Genomic DNA, 16,418 nt, shown 5'->3' on the forward strand with positions numbered 1-16,418 from the left:
TTAAAGGTAGGCCTGTAGAGCTATAAACTTCCCTCTCAGGACTGCTTTCACTGTGTCCCATAGATTTTGGATTCTTGTGTTTTCATTGTCATTCATTTCCAGGATGTTCAGTTACGTACTTTTTATGCCAGGCAGTTTAATCCTAACCTGTAGAGCTTTTAAAGCTTTGACAGTAATTATATTTTTCAAGTTGAGGTAAGATGTTAACCACTTTGCGTAAATATGACTCTTGAGTGTTTAACCTTGTCTACAATATTGTTTGTTTTCTCATTGCTCTTGTCCTTTAATTATGTACAATAGTATCCTCCTTAAGCTGCTAGATATATTTTGTCAAAATTAGTATAGATAGGAAGTAAAGAGTTCAGGGCTACCCTTGTGCCACATTTTTGTGTGAAATGTACCTCTTTAAATGATATTGGCAATAGAATTATAGTGATTTTAGTTTAAAAAATAAAGCAAGATAGAGAATGTTGGTATATTATTACACTTGATTTCATCTTTAATCATTTTTCTGAAAGGTACTGAAGGAATACTTAGATAATGTCCAGTTGGGTCATATTCTTGAACGCGAAGGAGGCTGGGACAGTGTTCAGGATTGGATGGATGTGCTCAGTGGTGGAGAGAAGCAAAGAATGGCAGTAAGTATACTCCGAAGACATTGCACAAAAATACACCTGTTTGATTAATCAAGGCACATATTTTTACTTGCATATTTTTTTTAACACAGATAAAAATTTATTTAATCTTAGAATAAGAAATACCCTTCCAAGCATGATCCAAAAGTAAAAAACAAGAAAGTTATTGATATATTGGCTACTTAAAACAAAAGAAAAATATCTAAACTATTTACTTGAAGTTATGAAAAACTGTAAAAAAAAGAATTCACAACATATATTTTTGAATTATGAATAACTTTTAGAAATCAATGAAAAGATTTAAAAAAACATTAGAAAATATAGTTAAAGCATGGTTAAGCAAGTTAAATCAAAACGGAGAAATACAAATGGCCAATAAACATGAAAAATATTTTACCTCACTAGTAATAAGTGAAATGCCAATTAAAATAAAAATACCTTTTAACCTATAAAACTGGAAATATTTGAAAAGAATGATAATAACTAGTGTTGATGAGGGTGTGAGATAATAGCTACTTTCATACACTTTAAAGAGAATATAAATTAGTTCAAACTTTCTGGAGGGCAATTTGGCAAATTGATACAGCATTTTAAAATGTGTATACTGACATTTAATTGTTCACTACTAAGAATTTATCCTAAGGAATTAACAGGATAAATGCACAGAAATGCCTGTACAAGAAGTTTCTTTAGTGTGTCATTTAGCAAAACAAAAGATTGGGAAACCTAGCCTGCCCAGCATGGTTCAGTGGTTGAGCGTCCACCTATGAACCGGGAGGTCATGGTTCAATTCCCGGCAGGGCACATGCCTGGATTGCAGGCTCAATCCCCAGTGTGGGGCGTGCAGGAGGCAGCTGATCAGTGATTCTCTCTCATCATTGATGTTTCTGTCTCTCTCTCCCTCTGCTTTCCTCTCTGAAATCATTAGAAAAGAAAAAAATTATATAAAAAAAAGATTGGCAAACCTAAATATTTGCCAGTTAGGGGAACAGGAAGTTATGTAATAATGCAAGAAGATGGACGGAGATGTCCTCAACATATTAAGTAAAACAAAAGATTATGTAATGGGGTTTGGGGAGTAGCGGGTAACATGCGGTTTTCGGTCACCTCCGTCGCCGCCATCCTCCATGGCCGCGTATTCCGCCGCCTGGGCCTTGGTCCCCAGTCCCGCATCCACCTGCTGCGGAGCTTGCTTACGGGACCAGTGCGACATAGAGGCGTCCTGGGCGCTCGTGGACGAGATGAGGGGTAACGCTGAGAAGCTCATTGACTATGGAAAGCTGGGAAACGCCAAGGAAAGAGCCATGCGCATGGCTGACTTCCGGCTCACAGAGAAGGACTTGATCCCAAAGCTGGTTCAAGTGCTGGCCCCTCAGCACCAAGGTCAGCTACAGGAGAATGCTGCAGATTCCAAATCGGAATAAGCAGGATGGGGCCAAGATGGCAGTGATGGAGTAGAAAGGCAACTGCCTCCCATCCCTGCCCCTGCCTCGCAGAGACAGCCGCCTTACACGTCTAAACCAGCTCCTTCGTGGGCTGCGGCAGGACCGGCAAGCAAGCATCCACAGCTCCCACACACCTCAGAGACCAGGGATTTAACTGGAGCCAAAGAGTGTGTAGTAGCCTCATCAGTGCCCATGAGCATAGGCCTTTGGATCCCTTCATCTCTAAGAACTGGAGCTAGAGTTGTGAAGTGGACAGTGTTAATGGAGCCCAGAACTGTTGGGTAGCCATATAACCTTCTCTTTGCACAATAGGTAAAATTCCTTGTATGAATATATGTACACTGATTTTTTTTCTCTCACCTTGGGATTTCTGAGAATGAGAACTACCCAAATGCTCTGTCTTCATGGGATAGTAAATTCATAACATATGTTTCTGTCTCTTAAATCCAGGTTTTTTTTTTTAAAAAAAAGATTATGTAATGGAATGTATAGCATGATTATCTCTATGTACATTTTTTCTAAATGTTTATATTAAAATATAAAATCAGAACACCAAATGTTAATCACTATCATTTCTGGATGTTTCAAATAATAGGGAATCTTTACTTTCTTGTTTATGGCTATCTGTATTTTCTGATTATTCAAAAATAATGAGCATTTATTATTTTTATTATTGGAGAAACAATAAAACCATAACCCTCCTTCCCAAACTGACGTACGATCCTTAGAGATAAAAAGAAAACAATGGTAGATGAGCAATGCAGATATTTCCATGACATGGCTTTTGTTACCATAGCAAAGTGCACACAGGAGTAATGTGCAAACTAAGCAACTGTGTGTCTGTCTGTCTGTCAGCTGTTTCAGCAAGATTTGCTTCCTCTATTGCAGGTGAGAAGCTGAATTTTCCAGTGAACTTCCAACAAAATTGCCACTTCACCAGGTGGGTTCCAGAAATAATATTTTGAACAAGATATGTCAGGGAGATGGTCTTTGATTTCCATTTTCCACAGAGAAAAGACGTCTAAGGCAGAGGCCACATTACACTTGTTCCTTCTGTCTCGCTCACTCACTTTCGTTACCCACCCCACCGCAGCCTCACTTCCTCCATTTCTTCTTGGACCTTTCCCTCTCTCTTCTTTCTTCTTTCCCTTCTCTCCCTACTGCCCCTTGCTTCCTTTTCAGTCATTTTCTCACCAGACATTTCCTGAGAGTTTCCCAGGTGCCACGTACTGAGCTGGGTGCTGAAAGCAACTTCAGACTCACCAAGGGGCATGGGAACAAGTCCTGTCTCCACTCCCTGCAGGTGCTGCCAATTCCAAGGCAAAATGGAAATGCTGGGATGTCGTGATTTGCTGCACTTAATGCTGAAATCCTGGCATGGGTACTGTTATTATATTTTTAAATATTCCATTTGAAACATCAGTGAAACAATATGTTTCAAAAGCACACATTTACAAGCCTGTTTCAACACATTAAGCAAATACGTAAGTTATTAAAGATATAAACATTAAATGTTTAGTATTAAGCTATTACAAATTAGCAGGCAAATGAACAATATGAGATAAATAAGCACTCAAAGTACAAATTTAATTAAATTTGAAAAATATATAATTGAAATATCATAGTTATGTTATTTTATTAAGTGCTTTGGTGATGTTATTGTTGAAGCGCCAGTGTATTTTTAAAATGTTGAAAATACTCTTTTTAACTCTATGCTAGTGAGTGAATAGTGAAAAACTATTATAGAGTAACTATTTCCTTCTGATTCATAGACCTTCAAGTGTAAGATTTCTTGCTTTATAACTGAGGAGTTCTGGGGGCTCTCAAGAGTCTCTTGATGTGTTGTATATACACATATGTGTTTTGTGTGTGTATATGTACATATTTGTGGTATGTGTGGGATATGTGTGTATATGTGTGTTGCGTGGGATATGGTGTGTGGTGAGTGTGTATTTGTGTGGGTACACATGTATGTGTATGTAAAGTGTGTGGGGGTCTGTGTGAATGTATGTGGTGAGTACGTGTGGACAACTATGTGTGGTATATGTTCATGGGGAAAGTATGTGGTGTGTATATATGTGGTGTCCAGGGTGTGGAACAGGCAGAGTTCCTAATTCTGCAGTTTGTCTCTGAACGTGGATCTTTCCCCACCTAGTCTAGGCTGACTGTGATCATGATAGGGGCATAAATGGAATGCTGGGGACCAGCTATAATTGTAAGAAATATTAATCATGCTCTGTTAACCGTGATTGTTTTATTCTGATTAAAAAAGGCACATTTTAACCTGGCTGGCAGTTTCACTCAGGGCGTGGGAGCTCATCTGGAAATGCAGCCCATCCTCCTCATCAGGAGCTGCCTATTATCATGGAAAGATTAACAACCCTGTTGCAGAAACCAGAGCCACCAGGCATTTGAAGATCCCCAGCCCTTTGCATATCACTAGCCCTTCAACCCCCAGCCTTTGCATACCCACAGGCCTTTGCAAATATCCAGCCCTCATTACCTGTAAACTGCCCATTTGGCATACCCTTCCCCATATAATCGTTGTCCTCCTCCCCAATACAAGCGGCTGGCTTATGGTGGGGTGCAGAGCAGATTTTTGTGGATGACTTGCTGCTCTCCCATACTGCTGGCAGTATTGGAATAAACGCTCATATATGAGTCAACCCTGGCTCTGCCTAGTTAGCAGCCCAGACCCATTGGTTGTCCGATTACAATCAGAAGGAAGTCCATGTCCGTGCTTTGTTTATCCAGGCAGGGACACAGTGACACAAGCCCAGTGCCCATTTGTGAGGCTGAAGGCCTGATAGAATGCGCCAACCTCCAAGTCACCCTGCAGCTGCCAGGTGAGGGGAGGGCTAGGCAGCTGCCTTACTAAAAAGAAAGCCCCACGGGCTCTGGGAGTCCCCAGGGAGGTCAGAGAACTGGGCCTCCGAGGGTATCCTTTCCATGTTTGTCAACCTGGGGCTTTCACATTGTAGTGGGTAGCAAAATCCCTTCAGGGGACTGCAAAACACTGTTTGTAAAAAGTAGAATAGAAAAGTGTAGATTACGCTAGTAAGAATAAGTACAGATTCTTGGAACTTTTATTTTAAGTGTGTGTGTGTGTGTGTGTGTGTGTGTGTGTGTGCGTGTGCGTACACATTGGGATATGATGTAAGAAGAATTTGTTATCATTAGCTGTGGTCACTTTACATTTTTACTTCATAGTGAGAAAGTGGAGGGTATCTGAGGAATGTAATCTGCCTTCTGACATCACAGCTAATTAGTGACGGGAACAGTCCTTCCATTACCTTACATGCGGTAAGAGCCAGCCCTGAGTCACTGGGAAGGACCGGAATAATAGCTTCTCTCTTCCTTTAGTGGAAAATAGCATGTTTAGTCTTTTTAAAAAATATTATTGCTCCTCAACATTTTCAAACTTTCTGCAATTTCCAAATGAGAGAATTGAACAAGTTGGCTGATGTTCAAGGTTCCCTTCAACTTTAAAAATTCTAGAGTTCTATAATTTTAAGGGAGAGAGGGAGCGAATATGTAGGTGACTCAGTACTGGTCTGTGGGAAAAACCATTTTTATCGAGAAATAGTGAGTGTGGTCTCAAGTGTCCCCTCTGGCCCTGTGGACATCTTCCCCACTGCTCAAATGCTCTGTTTCACAGCCACTTTGTGGGAGTCAAATGTGGTCACTGTGTGAGGTGCTCAGGAAAGCACTGGAGAGAGGCAAGAGTTGCCTTTGGTGACCTTCTTTAGCGTCTGGTCTGGTCTTTGCATCCTGTCTTGGAGCCAGGCTGCAGGGCATGATACGAACACCTAAGACCAGCCTGGGCACCCTTCATGTCCCACACAAGGTGACTTAATGTGCCTATCATCCTAGTGAGAACTGCATAATGTAACCAGTTATTACGTATTTAAAGGATTTTTTAGATTGCGAACATGCAATGATAGGATTCTCTTAGGAACCTTAAAGCCAAAATGAAACCTGGGACTGGATGAAACACTGTGTCCTGACTGTGTCGGCCACTGGGCCTGCTCACATAATGACCCTTATTGCTAGAACTACCCTGCCCACCTCTCCAGTCTATATTTTGACAAATTCCCTTTATTGGCAGATTCTAGCCACACTGGCCTTCCCTTCAAACATTCCATGCTTCATCTTTGCCTTTGCACATGCTGCTCCCTTAGCCTGGAAAGCTCTTCCCTCCTCCATTTTCCTCAGATCTCAGCTCAGTTGTTTGTTTTCAGAGGCCAAGTTAGGACGCCCGTGGTAAACTCTCACAGCACTATGAACCTTGCCTTTGAGTGGTTTGGGCTGTGATTTTACATCCATTTGTGGAATTGTTTCATTATGTGAAGGCAACTTGAGCCCCCGCAACCTGCATTCGGATGCATATGCTTATGAGCCCCAACCCCCTTTCCGCTTATGTCCTAGCTAGCCTTGCAAAACCTGTTTTCCTGAATGCTTATCTTAACAGGAGCTACAAACTGTACAGGAGCTACAACTGTACATAGCCCCATAATGGGGTCTGACTGCCGGCACCAGATGGGGTCTTGGTTGCCATCTCACTTCCCCCCTTATAACCATCACAGGGGCTGCAAAAGCCCATGAAAAGTCCAGAAGCCTGGTCCATATTTGGAAGGCAAAGAAACTAAGGGGGTAAAAGGAGACTCCCCCCCACCCCCCAGCTCCGCATTCGGCGCTCAAATTTGGGAAACTGATTCCCCTGAGTCACAGAACTGGTGCATTTCCTGATCTTCCAAGTGCCTGGCTTTTCTTGTTTTCCCGTCACCTGGTAACATCTGTAACAATTAACTGTCCATCTCTTCACCTTATTAGCTCCACGAGGGCAGGGAAGTTTTCTTTCTTTACCTCCCACTGTGCCCCAACATCAAGGACAGTGTATACCATGTAATTCAGTGCTTTAATGGCATGCTGAATAAATGAATAGATCTGCGGGTCTATAGGCCACACTCAGAAAGCATGTATTTCATGCCTATTTCTGTATGATTACTATGCACATGGTTACAGAATAGGCGCTGAGTGAATAAGGCAATTCCCAAAGACGATTCTTCTGGAGAAAGCCAGCCTGGACCTAAACCTCTTCATTGCAGGAAGATTCTGGATGCTCAATAGGCATATTTTGCATTTTTCTGACTTTTAGATGCTACAGTTTCTTTCTGGTGCCCTTTGCCCCTCAGTAGCTATGCGGAGAGGGAATGAGAGGCCCTTTGCCGGCCATGTCCTCTTTATTTCTGATCCACTCCGTACAGTGCAGATTCCAGTCCTGTTGGCATTGGTCTGATAGGCACCGCCCTATTGCTGGTTTCATTGTGCATCAGGAAAAAGTACTTGGGTGCCTGTCTTTGAAATATTTTATTTTTTTTAAAAAATATATTTTATTGATTTTTTGCAGAGAGGAAGGGAGAGGGATAGAGAGTCAGAAACATCGATGAGAGAGAAGCATCGATCAGCCACCTCCTGCACATCCCCCACTGGGGGTATGCCCGCAACCAAGGTACATGCCCTTGACCGGAATCGAACCTGGGACCCTTCGGTCCCCAGGCCGACGCTCTATCCAGTGAGCCAAACCAGCCAGGCTGTCTATGAAATATTTAACAAAGAACATTTATGTAGCATTTCATAAAGCACCACTGCCTATGTTACCTGATTTCAACTCCATAATAGTTACTGTTCTGAGAAGATAAGATTTTCCAAACTTACACACAATGGGACTAAAAAATGTTAAGTGGCTTGTCCCAGGTAACAGAGAGAGTACTGTGGAGAGCAAGTCTCAAACCCAGGTCTTTAAATTCCATCATTTTATATGAAGATATAATACCCCTTTTGTATGCATGTCTCATAGGTTTTAGAATACTTCATAAGTGTACCTTATATTTTATGACATTTTTATTTTTGCAAACATACCACATTAATTCTTGTAATACAATAATTTCCTGAATTAATGGGCAAATATTCTTCCCATTTTTACAGGTAAGTAATACTGAATTATGTGGATGGGCCCAGTATAATCACAAGGGTCCTTATAAGAGGAAGTGAGGAGGATCAGAGTGAGAGAACAGGATGTGATGATGGAAGCAGGGGTCATAATCAGAGAAAGAGAGAGATTTGAAGATGCTCTGCTGCCAGCTTTGTAGTTAGAGGAAGGGGCCACAAGCCAAGAAATGCAGATGGCCTCCAGGAAATAGACACTTACTTCCACAAGAAACACAGCCCTGCCAATACCTTGTTTTGAGGTATTCTGACCCCCAGAACTATAATACATTTGTGTTGTTTTAAGCTACTAAATTGTGGTCATTTGTTACAGCAGCAATAGGAAATGAATATGTTCCTCTCAACAGTGATTGACTTCAGCAGATAAAGAAATCAGACTATTTCTGGCATATTCCAGACCCTGGGCCTGGAGAGAAGAGTTGTGACAGGTAAGAGAATGGCCTTAGGATGTGGAGAGAGGTGACTATGCTGCAAACCTCTGCTCTCTCAGGGGGAGATGTGAGGTTTTGTGGCCCTCTGTAAAGTCTTCCAATGCTTCCAGGACATGGATGATAAAACCCAAACTCCCTGGCCCAGCCTATCTCTCTGGCCTCTTCTGAACCCATCCCACTCCCACTCACAACACTACCGAGACACTTACCTTCTTCCTATTCTTGGAAGCCTTGGCACTTTCTGTTTCCTCCACTTGAAATGCTATCAGTCTATAACTTCACAGGGCGCCTCCTTGTCACCTCTTCAGAATGTGTCTGACCACCTCTCCACAGTGCCCCCCTCCCCCCCAGCCATTCTCTACTTTCCTTTATCACACCCATCACTACCTGAGACTATCCTCTTTACCCATCACTCATATTGTCTGGGCCCTTCACTAACGCATACATTCCAGCTCATAGCTCTATCCCAAGTGCCTGAGTGTATTGACTAGGGCCTAGTCAATAAGTATTTGTTGGTTGAGAGGACGGACCAGAAGCAGCCTTGAAACAAGAGCGCCCCGCTTCCCTAAGCCTCTTCTCTAACCAGCCCTCCAGGAGGCATTTCTGCTGAGAAATGAGTATTGCAAGCCCTCAGAATTCTCCTTTCTTTCCAGAGTCCCTGGCTGCCTTCACACACAGGCCTTGGTTCTTATTGAGAAAGAGAAAAGCAGTCCCCTAGGGCCAGAATCTAGCCTGGTGCTCACAGCTGGGCCATGGTGTTCTGTTGAATATAAATATTTCCATAGAACATCAACATCAGACAAGCCTGCTCTGTGACCGAGATAAGGCAAAACAAATACAAAAAGATTACTCCACAGTCATGCAGGGATCCAGACAAAAATAAGGACATTTTCCAAACCACACAAAAAAAAAATGACCAAAGATGACCTTTTCCTGCTATTTCTTTACTGATTATAGCTTTACCTCATCTCATTCCTCCTTGCCTTCCGGGTAAGAATGATTAAGATACCCAATCATGCAATTACCCCTGACTCCTGATAACCTCCAATACGAAGCAAAGACCCCTTCTTTGAACTCTTCCCAAACCCCCTAACCCAGGCCTTAAATGCTCCAAGTTCTCTGGCATATTCTCCTACTGAGATGCCCATGGCTCCCAGTGGTGTGTGTTACCCCTCATGGAAACTAGTCAGTAGATCCAACATCGTTCAACTCTGGTGATCCTGGTGGTGTCTGGCTGGAGGGAATGGACACTCTGGACTGGAAGGCAGGCCCAGCTGTCTTACCATCTTGGAGGGAGAAATGTTAGTTGGTCCAGCTGGCCAGCTAGAAAATCCCAAACCACTTTGCCAGTGAAAGAATACTAGATGTATACCGGGTGTGTATTACCCAACTTGTAGAAGAGAGGGGCTGGTGCGGTTCCTGGTGGAGCTGCTTCCTTGTAGGCTTTCCATAGAACATCAACATCAGACAAGCCTGCTCTGTGACCGAGATAAGGCAAAACAAATACAAAAAGATTACTCCACAGTCATGCAGGGACCCAGACAAAAATAAGGACATTTTCCAAACCACAAAAAAATGACCAAAGATGACCTTTTCCTGCTATTTCTTTACTGATTATAGCTTTACCTCATCTCATTCCTCCTTGCCTTCCGGGTAAGAATGATTAAGATACCCAATCATGCAATTACCCCTGACTCCTGATAACCTCCAATACGAAGCAAAGACCCCTTCTTTGAACTCTTCCCAAACCCCCTAACCCAGGCCTTAAATGCTCCAAGTTCTCTGGCATATTCTCCTACTGAGATGCCCATGGCTCCCAGTGGTGTGTGTTACCCCTCATGGAAACTAGTCAGTAGATCCAACATCGTTCAACTCTGGTGATCCTGGTGGTGTCTGGCTGGAGGGAATGGACACTCTGGACTGGAAGGCAGGCCCAGCTGTCTTACCATCTTAGAGGGAGAAATGTTAGTTGGTCCAGCTGGTCAGCTAGAAAATCCCAAACCACTTTGCCAGTGAAAGAATACTAGATGTATACCAGGTGCGTATTACCCAACTTGTAGAAGAGAGGGGCTGGTGCGGTTCCTGGTGGAGCTGCTTCCTTGTAGGCGCATGGCAGGAAGGGACCAGCAGGTGCAGCTGTGGCCTGCCTGGCTATCGTCAGGGATGCCCCACCCAAGGCACAGCTGCTCTGTGTTGTCAATCTATCCAAGGAAATCTCCTCCACACAGGTTCGAAAGCCTCTCCACTTTCTGCTCCATTCCGTTTGTTACATTCCCCCTTACACTCTCCTCTGTGCCTGAACAAATCCCCTGTTGATTTCCTCTCTACCACCCTACCCCTATAGCCACAACCACAGCCTGCACCTCCCCACAGGCATACGCTCTGTGCCCCCTGGGCTCTGACCTCTGGGCTTCCTTTCCTCCTTCAAGCCCTGTTTGATGATTGACTCACCTCTTCCCCAAAGTCTTCTTGGTTGAGCTCAGCTGGCTACCAAGCTTAGAGTCTCAACGTTTACCAAGCAAGCTCGGTTATAGTAGCTGACTAGGTTGATTTATGGGTTTGGGATAACCATGTGGACAGTGATATGTTTGACTTGGGTGGGGTGGTAGGAGTGAGATTCACACCATTCATCTCCCTACCCAGAGCCTGAACTCCCCAGTGCAGAGGCTAGACCTTCTGGCCTTCTTTTTTGACCACTTTCTCCCCACTGCCTGAGACAGGAGGGGTGAGTGTCTGGCACCCCTCAGGCTCTGAATGCTCAGGAGCCGATTTTCTGTGGGGTTCTAGAATGAGACCATCACCCTGTCCCACCCCCAGGCCAGCGCCAGTGACGGCAGCTGCCAGAAAGGTGTCTGAGAGAGCCATTTTCAGGAATCCTAGAAGCTTATAGACTGAGGCCCAGTGCACAAAATTCATGCACTGGTAGGGTCCCTAGCGGCTGCCGGCTGCTGGCCAGGGCCTCCCTCCCTGCCATGGTGTTCTGTTGAATATAAATATTTCCATAGAACATCAACATCAGACAAGCCTGCTCTGTGACCGAGATAAGGCAAAACAAATACAAAAAGATTACTCCACAGTCATGCAGGGACCCAGACAAAAATAAGGACATTTTCCAAACCACAAAAAAATGACCAAAGATGACCTTTTCCTGCTATTTCTTCCAGACAAAAATAAGGACATTTTCCAAACCACACAAAAAAAAAATGACCAAAGATGACCTTTTCCTGCTATTTCTTTACTGATTATAGCTTTACCTCATCTCATTCCTCCTTGCCTTCCGGGTAAGAATGATTAAGATACCCAATCATGCAATTACCCCTGATTCCTGATAACCTCCAATACGAAGCAAAGACCCCTTCTTTGAACTCTTCCCAAACCCCCTAACCCAGGCCTTAAATGCTCCAAGTTCTCTGGCATATTCTCCTACTGAGATGCCCATGGCTCCCAGTGGTGTGTGTTACCCCTCATGGAAACTAGTCAGTAGATCCAACATCGTTCAACTCTGGTGATCCTGGTGGTGTCTGGCTGGAGGGAATGGACACTCTGGACTGGAAGGCAGGCCCAGCTGTCTTACCATCTTAGAGGGAGAAATGTTAGTTGGTCCAGCTGGTCAGCTAGAAAATCCCAAACCACTTTGCCAGTGAAAGAATACTAGATGTATACCGGGTGTGTATTACCCAACTTGTAGAAGAGAGGGGCTGGTGCGGTTCCTGGTGGAGCTGCTTCCTTGTAGGCCCATGGCAGGAAGGGACCAGCAGGTGCAGCTGTGGCCTGCCTGGCTATCGTCAGGGATGCCCCACCCAAGGCACAGCTGCTCTGTGTTGTCAATCTATCCAAGGAAATCTCCTCCACACAGGTTCGAAAGCCTCTCCACTTTCTGCTCCATTCCGTTTGTTACATTCCCCCTTACACTCTCCTCTGTGCCTGAACAAATCCCCTGTTGATTTCCTCTCTACCACCCTACCCCTATAGCCACAACCACAGCCTCCACCTCCCCACAGGCATACGCTCTGTGCCCCCTGGGCTCTGACCTCTGGGCTTCCTTTCCTCCTTCAAGCCCTGTTTGATGATTGACTCACCTCTTCCCCAAAGTCTTCTTGGTTGAGCTCAGCTGGCTACCAAGCTTAGAGTCTCAACGTTTACCAAGCAAGCTCGGTTATAGTAGCTGACTAGGTTGATTTATGGGTTTGGGATAACCATGTGGACAGTGATATGTTTGACTTGGGTGGGGTGGTAGGAGTGAGATTCACACCATTCATCTCCCTACCCGGAGCCTGAACTCCCCAGTGCAGAGGCTAGACCTGCTGGCCTTCTTTTTTGACCACATTCTCCCCACTGCCCGAGACAGGAGGGGTGAGTGTTTGGCACCCCTCAGGCTCTCAATGCTCAGGAGCCGATTTTCTGTGGGGTTCTAGGATGAGACCATCACCCTGTCCCACCCCCAGGCCAGCGCCAGTGACGGCAGCTGCCAGAAACGTGTCTGAGAGAGCCATTTTCAGGAATCCTAGAAGCTTATAGACTGAGGCCCAGTGCACAAAATTCATGCACTGGTAGGGTCCCTAGCGGCTGCCGGCTGCTGGCCAGGGCCTCCCTCCCTTCCCTCAGCTGGCCTGCCCCCTGGTTGAACTCCCGGAAGAACTCCAGTAGGAGGACAATTTGCATACTACGCTTTTATTATATAGGATCCTGACCAGCCCAAGTTGTTAGTTCCTAGCTCAAGACTTTATGACTTTGCAGCCACAAGGCATTCATTCTGGAATATTCTTCTCCCTCAAACAGGATGTTTTCCAGTCTCTCTGACTATTCCAGGGCACAGGTCGCTCCAGTTAGGGGTGAGAGCTAAGCTCCAATAGACACCTCGAGTAGACAACTGATGACACTTTACAGCACAAAGTCAACAGAAAAGGAGAGAGTTGAGATAAAGGATACTCTGTTGCCTTAAATAGAACCAGGTTAATCGAAATGTAAGATATGAGGAAATGTCCAAGATATGATGTTAAGTTAAAAAAAATAGGAAAGGTTGCTAAATAATATATACATCATGAGCTCATTTTTATAGCCCTATATATTTAATATGTTTTTAGTTTTTAGGTACAGAAAAAGAGTTGAAAGGATATTTACCAATCTGTTATATAGCAGTTAGGAGAGGACTTTTATTTTCAATTTTTCACAGTCATTTATTTTTGCAATCAGTAAAAAATATATATATATAAAATTTTTTAAAAAGGAGTTGGGATAGCAACTCTTCCTTTCATCCCATTTAAATTTTTTTAGTCTTTTGTACAAAAATATACAATTTTGCTTTATCATGAAAAGAATTATTAATTAAATGAGGTTTTTATGTGTATCTTTGTTTAAATTTTTATCAGACACATTTAATTTACTCTTTCCTTTTGTTACTATCTCAAAGCCCTGCAGGTTTCTCATGAGCTCACGCTGACATTGGCCTGGGGACGTCTGAGAAGCAGGGACCATTCTCCAGCCGCTGGGAAAAACAGTTCCTGTGGGAAATGGTGGCGAGCAGCTCTCTGTTATATTCTTTCAACTTGCACTATCGAGTGCTCCTGAGTACGAGTGCCTGATGCCAGGGCTAAACAGTTGACAAAAAGGGATTAAAATTTCAAGGAAATGCGCTAGGCTCTTGGGTTACAGCTGGGCCGCAGGCTTGCCCCAACAGTCTAGGGCAGTGGTTAAGAATGTGGCTTGGAAAGTCATGCTGCTTGAGTTTAGATCCCAGCACCATAACCTTGGGGCCCACTGCCAGTTAGAGACTGGGTCAGATTCGAATAACAATAACCAGAAATAACAGAGGTTTAATTAAGATAGAAGTTTGTTTTGCCTCCCCTTAACAAACAAGTCTGCAGGGAGGCAGCCTGAGGCTGGTACAGTGAGTCATGGTCATCAGGAACGCAGGCTCCTTCTGTCCTTCTGCCCTATCACCTTTAGCTCACAGCCTCCCTTCTCAAGGTCCCAAGTTGGGTCTGGCATCTTAGCCATCTATCTACCCTCTAGGCAGGAAGCAGGACAAAGGAGAAAAGACAAGAAAAAGCCCAGGAGGCAGGCCATACCCTTTTCAGAAGCTTTTACGGAAGTCTGAACCCAATGACCTCTGCTTCCATTTCATGGGCCATCGTTGCCAGCAAGGGAGTCTGGAAAATGTAGACTTGGAGCTGGCCATATGGCCTCCCCAAGGCAAGCCAGGTTCTCCTAGTAAGTAAGAAAGGGGCTAGTGTCCCTGTCCCAGGGTAATAATATTGCCCGACTCCCCAAGCACAAGAAGATTAAATGAGATAATGCTTGAAAGCCCTCAAATGTCATCTCCCTTAAAGCCTTCTGCAGATAAAGTTGGTTTTTTTTTTGCTTAAGGATCCAGTAGCACATTCTTTACCCCTAAATTCTTACAGGACTGTCTCCTTCACTGGACTTTGAGGCCACGGGCAAGGTCTTTGTTTAACTGTGCCTGGAGTGCCTTCAGCACACTGTAGATCCTCAATAAATCTTGATATACTTCCCAGACCCAATTTTACTTCTAAATCCAAATACTTTCCAGGCCCTATGCCTTCAGCTTTGAAAAGTCACTTTCAGGCTTTGATCTTCTCAGGCCCGAAAAGAGTGGAAAGAGCGACAGCACTGGCCACAGATAGCTGCTTTGTCACTTATCTGCTGTGTGATATCAGAAAAATTGCTTAACCTCTCCGAGCTTTAGTTTCTACTGGGAAATAGGGATAATATTGGTGGTACTGTTTGTGTGACGCAAGTATTAAATAAATGAAAGTATTCAGCATGTATCTGGCATCGACCAGCCCTCAGCATACAGACATTAGCATCTTTGACCTTTTTTTGATATTTTCCCTTCTACCCTAATGGAGCTAGCTAGCCAAGGAAGTTAAAAATAGCTTTCACTTTTGGAGCACTTAATATATGCCAGGTGCTACCCTCTGGTAGGTACTATTTGAATCATCCCTTTCTACAGATGAGGATACAGAGGTTCAGGGAGTAACCGAGCTAAGGGACAGAGAGAGTCAGAGCAATCTGGCCACACAGCTCATGCTTCTATCCCCTATACCACACTGCTTGTCTTGCTGCATTTGTCAACATTTAGCCTCAGTATATTCCCCATCAACGCTTCCCATATCCAGTCATTGAAATCTGGGTACCCCAGAGCCCGTGTCATTCTGGAGGTAGGCAAAAAGGATTCTGGGTCAGCTTACCACCAGGGGTGGTTTTCTCAGCTCAAAAGTCCCCACAGAACTTGACAGCTACCCATTCTCCCAAGAGAACATCATGAAAAACTGAGAACAGCTGAGACCTCATTGTGACTAAGAAGCATGCATACTTCATGAAAATCCTGTAAAACTTCAAATTTAGAAAAAAAGGAAAACAATCAATGTGTGTACTAGTACATGGGAGGGATACTGTACCCTATATAAAGATAATCCACTTTATAAAGTATAGCACTCCAGGTTTCCTTTATTTAGCAATCTTTCCCTGTGCACATAATAGTGATTTAATTTTTTTAAAATTCCATTTTTGTGAAACTTTACAGAGACATGGCTCTTAAGCCAAGTGAGACACACCCATACGATTTCATGATCTTGATATTGCCAGGAAATTGCTGCAAACGCTGCCATAGCTGACCCTTTCCCTATTTTTTCTCTTCCAAATTTTTCTCTGAGGAGGTACTTTTTGAATCCAATTATAGGAAGAACTTCATTAAAAATCATTCAATTATCACAATAGAAAGAAGCTAATTTTGGCTGTGCTGGGAGCTCCCATCAGCCACTACCATCCTTTTTCAGCACTGGAAAATTACTAAGTTTCTTTCCCTAGTGTTTTAAAACTTGATGAGTCTCTAGGAGAGAGCAGTTATGGTCTGGCCACCAGCCATTACCAGTGAA

General features: G+C 43.9%; 1 pseudogene; it reads left to right on the plus strand.

Moving 5' to 3' along the window:
- Window positions 1-1,725: 1,725 nt before the first annotated feature.
- On the plus strand, window positions 1,726-2,510 carry LOC102245637 (annotated as a pseudogene).
- The last annotated feature ends 13,908 nt before the right edge of the window (window positions 2,511-16,418 follow it).

The sequence above is a fragment of the Myotis brandtii genome, unplaced genomic scaffold, assembly GCF_000412655.1.
Source record: "Myotis brandtii unplaced genomic scaffold, ASM41265v1 scaffold423, whole genome shotgun sequence".
NCBI lineage: Eukaryota > Metazoa > Chordata > Mammalia > Chiroptera > Vespertilionidae > Myotis > Myotis brandtii.